The following is a 15,475-nucleotide window of genomic DNA, read 5'->3' as shown; positions in this document are numbered from 1 at the left end:
ATCCAAATATGAAACAGATGTGTCAGACTCTGTGGTATCTTTTATCTCAAGCTCACCAGGATATATCGTATCGACATAAGAATGGAAATTACCATTGTTAATTGACAATACGTCATCGATATATCTAAATGTTTAGTTACATCTAAATGTCGAATTGAAGGCCACAGTAGGTGTTTTCTTCTTTTCACGCAGGTGATTTTGCAGAAATTCTGCATCATATGAATAGGTCTGCTAATAACGGGGCGCAATAGATTAGTACCCCTGAAAGAAAAACGCACGCTAGCTCTCGATTCCCGCCTACATTTTGCACCCATATAATTCAATACAAATGACAATTTTGCCATAAAATCTTTGTTTAATACAAAGAACAGTTCAATGGTAATTGATGAATTGTCTTAATACCAGCACTAAATAGTAAATTATGTTTCAGTTGTAAATCGCTTTGAAATTGGTGGAAAATGAACATTTTTGTCGTTTTTTTGTCAATAAAGACATGTTTCCCCCGTGAAACACAAAAAGCTTTGGTATGAATTTGTGAAATAACAGTCCACATTACCTGTAAAAATGAATTTTTGTGTCTATAGTAAAAACACAACTTTTACCAAATTTTTAGAATTTATCTCTCTCTAGATCTGTTTTCCTAAATAAGTAATGTTTTATGAAAATCCATAAAATTATCTTAAAAAACATTAAAACTTTTGAAAATTGACTTGGAGGTAGGCGGGAGAACAATACTAGCGTTCGCAGTTCTTCCACTAAATTGTTGGAAGACCTGGTCACAGGCTACAGCAAGTGTTTTCTTCTTTTCACGTACCAGATTTTGGACAAAGTCTGCTTCATATGAATACAAAAATAGGTTTGCTAATAACGGGGCGCAATTGGTACCCATGGGAATTCCAATAGATTGTTGGAAGACCAGGTCTCCAAAAAACATAAATATTGTCAGTCAGAAATTCAAGCATCTTTTTGATGTCAATTTTAGAATACTTGTGTGTACAATCAGAATGTTTTTAACAATGAATAATTTTGCAAATGACCATTAACAAGGTAAGTAAATTTACGAGTTCATTTTTATTGAAAAAGCACCAGTCCTATGATATCAAAAAGGCTGGATTTTAATTATGGTTTTTTTGAAGCTGTTGATTTTGTTAAAATCTTGTGATTTCAAATTGTCCAAAAGTTCCTTGGAATTTTTAAGTATCCACATCTGATATACACCACTTTTAAAGTTTTTGAATATTTTGTTTCACAGTACTCTTGAAGTTTCTACTTCACTACTGTTATGCCCTGTTCACACGGAGAGTTTAATTCGAATTAAACGTAAAGTTACTGCGAATTAGCTTCGCTCAGCATTCACACGGAGAATTTAATGCGAATTATTTTAATTCGAATTAGTTTACTGCGCATTAAATTACTTCGCATTAGCACCGTGTGAACTCTAAGCGAAGCTAAATCGAATTAAATTCTGACGCATGCGTAATGGCAAAATTTAGTCAAATACCACTTGTCGATGGTCAGCTATAGGTACTTGTGCTATTTTTGAGTGAAAAACTAAGGAAAATTTTGTTAATCATTAAAATGTGTGTACAGACACTGTGACATTATGTCAAATGGATCTGCTTCTGCAGAGGGTGACGTGATTTGCAAATGACGTCATGATAGCCGTACTGACGCCGGGCTGCAGAAGTAAAATTTTAATTCGCATTAACTTACTTCGCATCAGCTGTCGTGTGAACACAATTTAATTCGCATTAGTTTGATTCGCATTAATTTACTGCGAATTAAACTCTCCGTGTGAACAGGGCATTAATATCTTAATGAGGAGTAAAGAAAAGGGCATATGGAGAAGCAACCACTTACCCGTGGAGAGCTACAACATTCTGACCTATACTCGGCCATTGAGCATTGAGGGATCTTTTTCGTGCCAACACTGCGGCACGAGACCTCAGTTTATACTGTCTCATCAGAAGGACCAGTCTCCACGCCCCACAGTGGGATCCGTGACCTTAATCTCTTACCCAGATTAATTGTTCTAGTTATACTTCTGTCAACGTCTAAAAGGTAAATGTATCAAATGGATGTGAAAATCTCATTGCACGATTTAGGGGCAGTTTTAAAAAAAATATCTCTATGCGTTCAATAATTCAGAAGTGAAAAAAAAATTAGATAAATTAGATAAATATGCTCTGGTATCACCTGACAAAGCAGGTACAAGAAATTTTAGATTATTTTTTTAAAAAGATATTCTTCAAAGTCTTGTGTCAGTTTTAAGTATTGTTTTTAAATTCACAACAGCTGAAATGAATTTGAATTACCATAACTACATGTTATCTTCATAAACTTAAAACTTTTAAAGGATAAAGCGGGTTTTTCCCAAGCATCTGTGTTTACTTCTAGTTAAAATAATAACAGCAGAAAAGAAAAATTCCTAATTTAAATACATTGATAATTCCTTATTTACTGTACAACACCGCGCATACTTTAAAACACAGAAGAACTTTAAAACCATTTTTAATTACTTTTTCTTTCAAAATTAATTATCAAAACCTTCGACTTAGCAATAATTTATACATTAATATTTCCCACAATTATTTAAAGTAGAGCTTTTTTGGCGTCATAGACCATAACTTCTTTAAAATAAAACGGAACTTGTAAACTTACTTACCTTTGTTCGTTTGCTAAAATATTTTGTTCAAAACAATCTGATTTAACACACGAATTTCTGATTGACAATATCTATGTATTTACTTTATACAGTTGATTTGAAAGGATAGAGAATGATCTACATACGAATAATTTCTAGCAGGCTATTAACAAACAAGTCGATGAGACTGGATATTCTTGACGCTATGTTTTTGACATTACATTGCCGTTAAGTATGCTCTGTGGTTACAAAATATATATTGATTTTAAAATGAAGTAAATTGATTTCTTGAAATCGAATGGAATGAAAATACACAAATCAACAAATTAAGTTTGTTTACACATGATATTGTGCTTATTTTGAATTTCCTGAAAGCAGTATATCGTCCACGAACCTTTCGAACTTTTGCCGGTTGAGGGCTGCAAAGTTAGACCTACATGTATGCTGGACACTTACGGCCTTTGAGCATTCAGGGGTCTTTACCGTGACAGCATCTGCTGCATCACAGGACCTCGGTTTATAGGTACCGGGGTATAAAATCCGAAGAAAAGACTTAACGTCCCTTCTTCGAGCATTCAGGGGTCTCTACCGTGACAGCAACTGCTGCATCACAGGATCTCGGTTTATAGGTATAAAATCCGAAGGAAAGACTTAACGTCCCTTCTTCGGATTCGAACCAACGACGTTAGGATCAAGTTCTTTCACCTAACGTTGTAAACAATGCTCCAATCAGGCGTCGAGACGTTAACACAGTGTATTAGCTGTATCAATCAATGGTGTTCTTTCTTATAATGCATAGGTTACAAAAAAATCAAATAAAGCCTTAATCCTTCTTGTGTAATATATTGAATTCTACTACGGTTATTGATGAGATCAAAGAAATGCCGCGAACATTATTCTCCGATAAATCACGAACGTCATCAAAAAATTATCAGATCAGAAACACGCATAAAACATGTGCAGTTGAAATGAACATTTGTCTTAAGAATGTCCCACTGTGGGACGGGGAGACCGGTCCTTCGGATGAGACATATAAACCGAGGTCCCATGTCGCAGAAGGTGCTGGCAAGAAAAAGATCCCTCACTGCTCAATGGCCCCGAATGCCGGGTATAGGACAAAATTTATAGCTCTCCACTGGCAAGTGGTGGCGTCTCCACCTCCACCTTGATGGTAAACAACATACAATCAATCACACAAGCACGCCTCCCGGGGTATTTTTTTTTCAAAATCTCCAACATTCTTAGATTTTATTCGGGATTAACCTTGAGTATAACACAAAATTGCATCGAGATCTGCTTCGTGACTTTCTACAATGTCATCGTTTTCAATGATGTCTGCCTATCTTCTTGAATTTCTTTTCGACGAAGCAAAACGTTAAGCCAGAATTTATAATATGAATCAACGTAACAGTTCTAAATTTCAACATCTAGGATTTCTTTTACGGTTTTGCTCTATTTTACAGCGAATATTACTACCGATGTTATTTAGTTTATAATTTGTAATTTATTTAATGTTGACATAAAAAGTCTGTGTCGAATTATAACCGCCCATATTTATTTTGTATATCATCAACACTACAACAGATAAAAATATGACTAATTTTGTCAGTTAGTCTTCCTCGGTTAAAGCTTGATAACCCATATAGTTCTAGCTTGTAGGAGGGGTGATCAAAAAGTTCGCGAACTATCCCTATATCTAAAAACCACAATACGGATTAGAAAAAAAAAATGGTACACACATAGCCATACACAAGTTCTATAAATAGCATATGCTGAATAAAGTTTTGCTCCTTGTTTGTGACGTCACAATGTAAAAATGACGTCACTATGTAGGTCACTTGTGACGAAAAATGGTTGTCTCAGTCGAACTCGTTCAAGAAACGACTGTAAAATTTATGGTTTATTTAATAGAAATCCCTTTGAAGTAGCGTATAATAATTTGTTCACAGCTTATTAAGACAAATGACTTCCTATAAATTCAATCAATGATTGGATTGATCGTTTTAGTGATAGAAGGCAGATGGTTAAAAATGATACTTATATTGCCCAGTGAGAGCAAGATTGAAAAGAGATGTTTTTAAGTAAGCAAGTTGCTATCAAAGACCTCCAATTTTCACTCTGATAAATAGTTGAATATTTCAACAATAATATAATTATCAAATACCTAAGATATCGTTTACTTTAGATTTTAAATAAAAAGGAGGCACCCATTCTCTATCCACCTTGAACAAACGTCTTCCCGAGACAGAAGATTTGGGTTTTGATGGTCGTCATGCTTATTTTTGGAAAGGATATTCTTATCCACCCATTCTGTTGCCGAGGTTTGACCGTTTCTGACAAATGAACGGTTCTTGTTTTAACTTAACTTACATGGAAAGAAACATAAAACTCAGAAAAATCTTTCAGCTTTTGTGACAGAACGCTACGGAGGTAGTCACGTGACCGCCTATATCACGTGATTTGCGCATAAGCAGAACGGTGACAGATGTGCATTAAAATCGGAGAGGACTAATTTAAAATATAATCAACACTGAAACCAAACATTGTACCTTTTACGGAAGTTATTCAATTAGTTCGCGAACTTTTTGATCACCCCTCGTATTATGAATGAATCATCCACATTTCGAATAAGATGCGCCAAATTCCCTGCAAATTCGTTGTTGTCCAGCCCAGCTTTGAGGCTTATAAAGTAGGGTCTCGCTCTCTCCCTAGACATCATTTTTAATATGTCTGATAGAGGCCGTGGACTCTGGAGTTGTCAAACTGAGATTATTACCTCTCTTCTTTAACAATCGCCACATTCTGTAAGACAACCGTTCTTAAAATGCGTACCACTTTTCTTGGCCAAGTTCCCAGAAAAGCGGTTTCGCCTTACATGCATGGTTTTGTGCAAAATCAATTGGCTCCTTCTCATCTTCAAGTAAAACCTGGGTTTTGCACCATCCTGTGCCGATCTTTGCCGATAGAGAATCGAATTCCTTTTAACACCTCGTCCCACAAGATAGTACGCGGGACATTGAGTTTGAAGGCTGTATTTCTTACAATAAGCAGCGATCAGATCTTCCTCATAATAATTTTTACGTTTTCTGCACTTTGACTTGATCTAAAGAAAATAAAATCTGAAAAATATTTTTCTATTTTTAAATATAAACAGTGTGGTTTGCCTTAAAAAAATACAATTTCAAATCCATATCCTCTATCATTGCAAGATCTTCGTCAACTGCAATAGCATATTAAAAGGGGTGTGTGTCTTGGGTTGAACTGCAAAACTAGCAACCCGTGTTGATCTAATACACCCTCCATACCAGAGTTGTTTATTCTCTCGTGTTTTCTTACTTACAACGTCAGAGCATTTTTTCGCATTGTATATTTGAAAAGGAAGTGTAATAAATATAAATTGTAAAAAAAAATTTTTACAAGGTAGGGGTCATATATTGGGGGCTGAGGGGTGGGGGGGGGGGGGGTCCTGTCCACAAGTACCTGTGAGTATGGCAATGAAATGTCACTTAAGTTTTTTGTTATTTATCACACATACTAAAGATAAAGTTCTATAAATAAAATTGGCAGTAAACAGGAAATCGCCATAGTCTGTTTCTTTTGAAAACATGTCCTGTGAAAAATATGTCTCCAGACCTTTCTGAAAGACTTTCATGATTTTCAACAGAAAAGGGGGGGGGGGTAAATGACAATATAGTTTTATACTTTATCTTTGTTTTTGTGATTATTTACGGCGAAAATTAGAGCTCACTAGCGACCGATACGCTGGTAAAAAATGTGTAATATCATCTACACTGACAAACCTTTGTTTGTCATATATGGTTATTAGGGCCCCGCTCGGCGGGCGCCCTATAGTGGTCAGTCTGTCCGTCCGTCCAGCTGTCCGTCTGAGATCTCTTGTCCGGAGCATATCTTCTCTCTCCTTGGCCTAATCTGGCTCATACTTCACCCACGGAGTGCCTTTGGGTGACCGGTGTGCAGTGACCTTGAACCATGTTTCTAGGTCAGAGGTCAAGGTCATAGCAGAATTATATGAAAAATCCTTGCCCGGATCATATCCTCTCTCTCCTTGGCCCAATCTGGCTCATACTTCACCCACAGAGTGCCTTTGGGTAACCGGTGTGCAGTGACCTTAAACCATGCTTCAAGGTCAAGGTCATAGCAGAATTATATGAAAAATCCTTGTCCGGATTATATCCTTTGCCCAATCTGGCTCATACTTCACCCACAGAGTGCCGCTGGGTTAGCAGTGTGCAGTGACCTTGAACCATGTTTCTAGGTCAAAGGTCAAGGTCAAAGCAGAATTATATGAAAAATCCTTGTTCGGATCATGTCTTCTCTCTCCTTGGCCCAATCTGGCTCATACTTTACCCACAGAGTGCTTTTGCGTAACCATTGTGCAGTGACCTTAAACCATGTTTCTAGGTCAAAGGTTAAGGTCATAGCAGAATTATATGAAAAATCCTTGTCAGGATCATATCTTCTCTCCCCTTGGCCTAAACTGGCTCATACATTTTGGGTAAAGGGTGTGCAGTGACCTTGAGCAAAGTTTCAAGCGCCAAGTGTCAATAATAGCCTTTCTTTTTAAATTCTTGTCTGGAGCATATTTTTACTTTCCTTGGCCTAATCTGGCCCATACTTCACAAACAGAGTGCCTTTGGGATGTGCAGTGACCTTGAACCATGTTTCTAGGTCAAAGGTTAAGGTCATAGCAAAATTATATAAAAATCATTGTTCAGAGCATATCTTCTCTCCCTTTGGTCCAGTTAGGCTCATACTTCACTCACAGAGTGCCTTTGGGTGAAGGGTGTGCAGTGACCTTGAACCATGTTTCTAGGTCAAAGGTTAAGACCATATCAGAATTATGTGAAAATCCTTGTTCGGAGCATATTTTTTCTCCTATTAGTCCAATGTTGCTCATACTTCACTCACAAGAGTGCCTTTGGTCAGTGAATGTGCAGTGTCCTTGAACAACTTTTCTAGGTCAAGGGTCAAGGTCAAAAATACCCTCTCTTTTTAAAGTCTTTCTTCGCTGCATAATTTCTTTCCCTTAAGTCCCTCAGCCTCAAACAAATTGACTGGATTTGGAACACTTGTGATTTTCCTTCCATATTATGATATAGGGTATACAACAATTTTCATAGAGGATACATTCGAAAAGTTTTTTAATTGTATTATTTTTCAGGGAGTAATACTTTTTGTCCCCTTTAATCTCAAACACCTTCAAAATAAACGCTTTTCAGCTATGTTACATTTTCATGTTCATTGCTAAAAGCGGGGACCTTTGAGATGGCCACCATCTCAATGATATCTAGTTGTTATTAATGCGCACAGAGGATCTTACCACGAGCAACTGACCAATCGTAGAATGAATAGCATCGTTTACGCCAAATACATGTTTACATTTTACTTCGAACACGTGGTTCAAGTCAATCTATGGTCATATCAATGGAGTGCAAAAAATGTTCTTATGAAATAAAATTACAAATTAAGATTAGATGTAGTTGATGTCAAGTTACGAACACCAGCGCTTCAAAGGTACAGAAAACGAGCAGCATCTCTTAATGTGCATTTAAACGGACAAAACATTTTTTTTTTACATAATTACATGTATACTCTTGATCACGTGTTTGATCAGGGAATCCACCTGACAATATTGTATTCACCGATAGTACAAGGGAATTAATACAGACGCAGATCGCGTTATATGACTTTGAGAAACCTATAGACTTCCACGTTTATTAAACAAATGAACTGTTTGTAATTATGAGCATGAAAATATTAGAATTAAAAATGTTTTTCATTTAAGAAATGGACGGAAAAAATTGTCTTTGTGCCTTTCCGATCGCCATAAGATTTTCCTTTTTTCAAGCGTAAAATTCCTGTAGTATTCGTAGTAACCCATAATGCAATTGTCATTCAGCTAATTTGTCAGTTAAAGTCATATGCTGGTGCCTCATTTGCTAATCTGACGCTAAAAAATATAACCCCGGTTCCCATGCAAAAATATTTGTCCAAAAAAGAAATTTTAATTCCTCACTGTTGAAAATTATATCAAAGAGAATACTTTTTTTAAGTTTGAATGAATTCAAGAGAGATTTATTCAACAGAGATCGATTGGAGTACTTTTCTAAAGATATTATAGGGCGTTGAAAACTGAAACGCAACATAACTTTTCTGTTTACCATGTCTCCACGTGCTAGTCACTTCCTAGCCACATTTCCGTGAATAATTTACCCTATCTCGCTGTAGTCTCGCTAACTCTCACCAAAGCCACTGCCAGAGCTTCTCTGAATTTGCAGAACACCGAAAAATAAAGGTTCCGAACATATTAGTAGGGGTGCCAACGAGATGACTTGTTTTCAATAAATGTGCCTTGCAAATATGAAAACCTTAGCATTAACCATGAAAAATTTATGGCCTATCTTATTTGTTTTAAATGTTGGTGAAACTCTAAGATCAAGGTCATATTAAAGGTACCCAGGCAAAGACTCGGTCATTTGAATTACAAAAGTCATGCAAAATAATAAAGCCCTTGCACCAACTTTAAAAAGTTATAGTCAAGGTTAAATTTATATCCAATATTAAAGGTTTTTGTTATAGTGGGTTAATCTCAAAGGTCAATGTAAAAAAACAATTATATCCAATTATTACAATTAATCTACATATGAAGAATAAGAGCTTTATCACAAACTGTTCAAAATAATAGTTATGATCAAAGTTATAGTTTGGTAAATTCTAACAAATTATGGTCAAACGCCAAGGTCATGAGTTTAAAGAATGGGTGGACTTAACGCCCTATTTTGGATCTTTTTGCGACTCCACTACCAAGCTGTTAATGAAGTGAATCCAAAATATATTACGAGCAATGGAAAGAGCTACATATACTTGGTTATATTAGGTAGATCATTTGTAGAAAAACAATGCCATGTTGTCATGTATCAAAATTGAAGCAACGATACATGAGTATCGTCTTCCGGAATTCGACATGTACCCGAACTGGATTTTATGTCACACAATCAATATTTATAGGAGGCGGGGCTATCGATCGGCGTCATTGTTGACATCTCTCTCTCTCTATCCCTCTCTCTCTCTCTCCATAAATTCGAATACGTGCAAGTTAAGCATATTACAGCGATGTCATTTTTAGCTCTACTGGTCAGAGACCAGAAGAGCTTATGCGATAGTAATGCGTCCGGCGTCCGTCTGTCTGTCTGTCTGTCTGTCTGTCTAGCTGTCCGTCTGTCTGTAAACAATTTTTCAAAATGCTACTCCTTTTACAGTTTTGATCTGATTTCAATATAACTTGGCACACAAGTAGACTACACTAAGTTACATAGTTTAATGCATCGGTTTTTGATTTTGATAAACGGTGTTGCCGTGGTAACTAAAAATAGAAATTTCTGTGAAATTTCTTTAAAATGCTACTCCTCCTATAGTTTTGGTCTGATTTCAATATAACTTGGCACACAAGTAGACTACACTAAGATACATAATTCTGTGTATCAGTTTTTGATTTCGATGAACGTTGTTGCCGTGGTTACTAAAAATAGAAATTTCTGTGAAATTCTTTCAAAATGCTACTCCTCCTACAGTTTTGGTCTGATTTCAATATAACTTGGCACACAAGTAGACTACACTAAGATACATAATTCTGTGTATTGGTTTTTGATTTTGATAAATGGTGTTGCCGTGGTAACTAAAAATAGAAATTTCTGTGAAATTCCTTTAAAATGCTACTCCTCCTACAGTTTTGGTCTGATTTCAATTTAACTTGGCACACAAGTAAACAACACTAAGATACATAATTCTGTGTATCGGTTTTTGATTTCGATGAACGTTGTTGCCCTGGTTACTAAAAATAGAAATTTCTGTGAAATTCCTTTAAAATGCTACTCCTCCTACAGTTTTGGTCTGATTTCAATATAACTTTGCACACTAGCAGACTACACTAAGATACAAAATTCTGTGTATAGGTTTTTGATTTCGATGAATGTTGTTGCCCTGGTTACTAAAAATAGAAATTTCTGTGAAATTCCTTTAAATTGCTACTCCACATACAGTTTTGGTCTGATTTCAATATAACTTGGCACACAAGTAGACTACACTAAGATACATAAAATAGTGCATCGGCTTTTGATTTTGATGAAGGGTGTTGCCATGGTTACTAAAAATAGAATTTTCTGTGAAATTTGTTTAAAATGCTACTACTCCTACAGTTTTGGTCTGATTTCAATATAACTTGGCACACAAGTAGACTACACTAAGGTACATAATTCTTTGTATCAGTTTTTCATTTCGATGAACATTGTTGCCGTGGTTACTAAAAATAGAAATTTCTGTGAAATTCCTTTAAAATGCTACTCCTCCTACAGTTTTGGTCTGATTTCAATATAACTTTGCACACTAGCAGACTACACTAAGATACAAAATTCTGTGTATCGGTTTTTGATTTCGATGAACGTTGTTGCCCTGGTTACTAAAAGTAGAAATTTCTGTGAAATTCCTTTAAATTGCTACTCCACATACAGTTTTGGTCTGATTTCAATATTTATAACTTGGCAAACAAGTAGACACACTAAGATACATAATTTTCTATCTCTGTTTTTGATTTCTATGAACGTTGTTGCTGTGGTTACTAGAAATAGACATTTCTGTGAAATTCTTTGAAAATGCTACTCCTCCTACAGTTTTGGTCTGATTTCAATATAACTTGGCACACAAGTAGACTACACTAAGATACATAATTCTGTTTATCAGCTTTTGATTTCAATAAACTGTTTTGCCGTGGTAACTAAAAATAAAAATTTCTGTGAAATTTCTTTAAAATGCTACTCCTCCTACAGTTTTGGTCTGATTTCAATATAACTTTGCACACTAGCAGACTACACTAAGATACAAAATTCTGTATATCGGTTTTTGATTTCGGTGAACGTTGTTGCCCTGGTTATTAAAAATAGAAATTTCTGTGAAATTCCTTTAAATTGCTACTCCACATACAGTTTTGGTCTGATTTCAATATAACTTGGCACACAAGTAGACTACACTAAGATACATAATTTTCTATATCTGTTTTTGATTTCGATGAACGTTGTTGCTGTGGTTACTAAAAATAGACATTTCTGTGAAATTCTTTGAAAATGCTACTACTCCTACAGTTTTGGTCTGATTTCAATATAACTTGGCACACAAGTAGACTACACTAAGATACATAATTCTGTTTATCAGCTTTTGATTTCAATAAACGGTTTTGCCGTGGTAACTAAAAATAGAAATTTCTGTGAAATTCCTTTAAAATGCTACTCCTCCTACAGTTTTGGTCTGATTTCAATATAACTTCGCAAACTTGTAGACTACACTAAGAACATAAAGAGACTTTATCAAGGATCATTATTCTATCTATTGCTGTTGTTAAGTTTCAGTTCCCAACTGCTGAAGTACTTTTCTCTTCCTTTGCTATAAGTACAAACCAGTAGAGCTTCAGTCTCGACAGAGACTTCTGGTTTAAAAATGTGATGACACGCAAAATTAAAACAATATTTATTTTGCCGAATTCTGAAAACGGCAACAAAACACGCTCAAAGACATAATTTAGATCGAGGTCAGGTTGAAGAATACAATGTAACTGTTTTCACGAGTACACTCGCAGGTGGACATCACGTGATGAATTGTAATATTAAACAGGTCAATCGAAGACATAACAATGGAAGCTAGAAGTTTCTTTCGAACATGTTTTTTGTTAAATTAAGTGTGAGCACACTTTTGTCGGCTCTTCTCCTTTTAATATAACATTATTTTGTTCAATATACAACTACAGTTTTCTTAAGAACAGCCGACAAACATGTGCTGACTATGTATTCAGACGATGAAAAACGCGTGACCCTGATTATCTATTGATATTCAAGAAATCTTCAGGCACTATGCCTTCGATATTTATTTAGTTTACCTCTAAAAAAGCGTTTAAAATTCACATCCGTACCATGAATACACGGTTAAGATATCGGGAGTTTATATGATGGAAAAAAATAAACATTTTGTGAAACTTAAATTAAACTTAAATTTACGGCATTTTTTCCGGCCAGTTAAGTCCGCCCATTCTTTGTTGATATCTATAGAAATGTCTTATCTATCAAGAATACACATGTAAAATATGAGTCATTGCTCCAACCAATCAAAAATTAATGGCAATGTTAACCAGCAAACAGATAAACAGACAGACAAACGAACAAACAGGGCCAAAGTATTTTCGAATATGGTAGAATAAGATGATTTTTATGCCTCCATTCGAAGAAGGGAGAGCATATTGCTTTGCTGCTGCCTGTCCTTCCAACATCAGTTTCCGATCTTTTTCCTGGCAGAGGTTGCACTTATTGAAATGAAAGTTGGTATACTGATTTATCATAACAATATCTAGGTCAAGTTTTGTTTTGGATACGATCGAGCCATTTTGGACAGAGTTATGTCCCTTGGACGTAGAAAAATTCCAGTTATTTGCAGTTTTCGTTCATTTTCTTCGCTGGGGTTGCACATATTTAAATAAAATTTAGTATACGGATTTATCGTAACAATATCGAGGTCAAGTTCTGTTTTGGGTACGATCGAGCCATTTTGAACAGAATCATTCCCCTTGGACCTAGAAAAATTACAATTATTTGCAGTTTTCGTTCATTTTCTTTGCTGAGGTTGCACATATTGAAATTAAATTAGGTATACTGATTTATCTTAACAATATCTAGGTCAAGTTTTATTTTGGGTACGATCGAGCCATTTTGGATAGAGTTATGCCACTTTGACTCAGAAATAAAAATCCCATTGATCATGACTTGGGAAGGGGGGCATAAGTGTTTTACAAACATCTCTTGTTCACTATTTCATCATCAACTTTCCTTATAATGAAAACATTCAACTATCATCTACACATGGCGTTCATGTCTCCCAACTTATTTGGCCTGTAAGAATATTTTCTGAGTAAGATCAAATTTTGTCCGTCGGCCTGTTAACAATTTTTCAAATTGCCATTCCTCCGACAGGTTGGCCGGATTTAAATACAACTTAGCACGCAAGTAGAATCATTATATAATTCTGTGTATCTGTTTTTGATTTCGATGAGCGGTGTTGAAATGATTATTAGAATAGATATTTCTGGGCAATACTTTCAAAACGCTACTTTTCCTACATTTTTTGGTATGATTTCCAAATAACCTGAAACACAAGTAGACTACACTGATATAGATAAACGACAAATGTATTTTTACTATTGCAAAAATTCAAACCAAAGAACCTTGTTATAAGTATAAAGCTATAGAGCTACAGTTTCATCAGAGACTTCTAGTTTCTTTACTTACTAGTAGTTCTCGGACTGTAGGATGAACCCACAGTATCCAGGCAACTGAAAGGACTGGAAAACCATTGATTGTCATGGCCCTTGGACTTTCTGTAACCTTTAAGACAACATAATGACAGCATTTCATCCTGTCATACCGTCGCCCGCGTATCGCAGTGGTTAGAGCGTCTGCAAAGCAAGGAGTCAATCCTTACGTGGCGGGTTCGAATCCCTCTGTGAGACATGGAGACCAGTCCTTCGGATGAGACCGTATAAACCGAAGTCCCGTGTCGCAGTAGGTGCTGGCACGAAAAAGATCCCTCACTGATTAATGACCCGGAGTGCCGAGCATAGGATAAAATTTGCAGCTCTCAACCGGCATGTGGTGTCGTCTCCATATGAGTTAAAAATTCTCGAGAGGGACGTTAAACAATATACAATCAATCAATTTTTCACTTATGAGATATTGAACAAATTCTGTTCATATGAAAAAAGGACTGCTTCTAACGGGGCGCAATAGGTACCCATGGAAATTCAAAAAGATTTTTGGAAGAAGTGGTCTCCTGAAATACATAGATATTGTTAATCAGAAATTCAAGCATCTTTTTTTATATCATTTCAGAGATATTGTAGTTGTTTTTTGCTTTTTTAAAAATAATTTAATAAATGACCAATGACAAGGTAAGTCAATTAACAAGTTACATTTTTATTGAAAAAAAACTGCTGTCAATATAATAATATAAATTTTTGTTTTAATTTCCTCACTTTGAACATAATGGTCTTCATTACATGTTTCATAATGTCACTTTATTTTTAAAAGCTTCCACTACAAAGTCCGTTTTCTCAAGTTCTACCCTAAGTGTAGAGTCAGTTCAACATTTTGATAGTAGCCTGCAGGTCAAAGCAACTATGAAAAATACAAATATACATGAAGAGCGGTGGTTTGAGTAGGTCATGTACATACATTTATCTATAAAACAATAGAATATCAGAGATAAAATGTATTATTTATATGTACTTTGTTGTCCAAAATACAACACAATATTTAATCCCCAACTTTAGCCTCGATTGTTTTAACTTCTTATTTTTTGATTGTTCAAGTTTACTTCAGGTTAAAATTTTAGCCTTTTTGGTTCGAATTGAAATTAAAATGTTAATATTTACTCGTATGGTACTGCCATGGAAGACAATAAGTATACATCAACTAATACTTCACTAAAACAATTTTAAGAATCTTTTTGTCAACGTGTTATAAATGTTTATTATTCTTAAAGCGGTTTTTAAATGCATGGAAACGAGATGAGCAAAAATCATGATCAAAGAATTTGGTTAGATTTTTCTTAAAGTGCAGCAGTTATTTACTTCTTACTTGACTATATTTACACGTCTGGCACTGGCATGGAAGATAATAAGCTTATCTTGTAATTTAACTTATATTTTTCTTAATGTACTTAATTTTTAGTATTTTTTATCGATCAACGTGCCATATATCTATTAATCTTAAAGGGGTT

Source organism: Saccostrea cucullata, unplaced genomic scaffold (assembly GCF_032062105.1).
Source record: "Saccostrea cucullata isolate Sc308-1 unplaced genomic scaffold, CSIRO_AGI_Scuc_v1 ctg71, whole genome shotgun sequence".
Classification (NCBI taxonomy): domain Eukaryota; kingdom Metazoa; phylum Mollusca; class Bivalvia; order Ostreida; family Ostreidae; genus Saccostrea; species Saccostrea cuccullata.
This window is presented reverse-complemented; position numbering follows the sequence as displayed.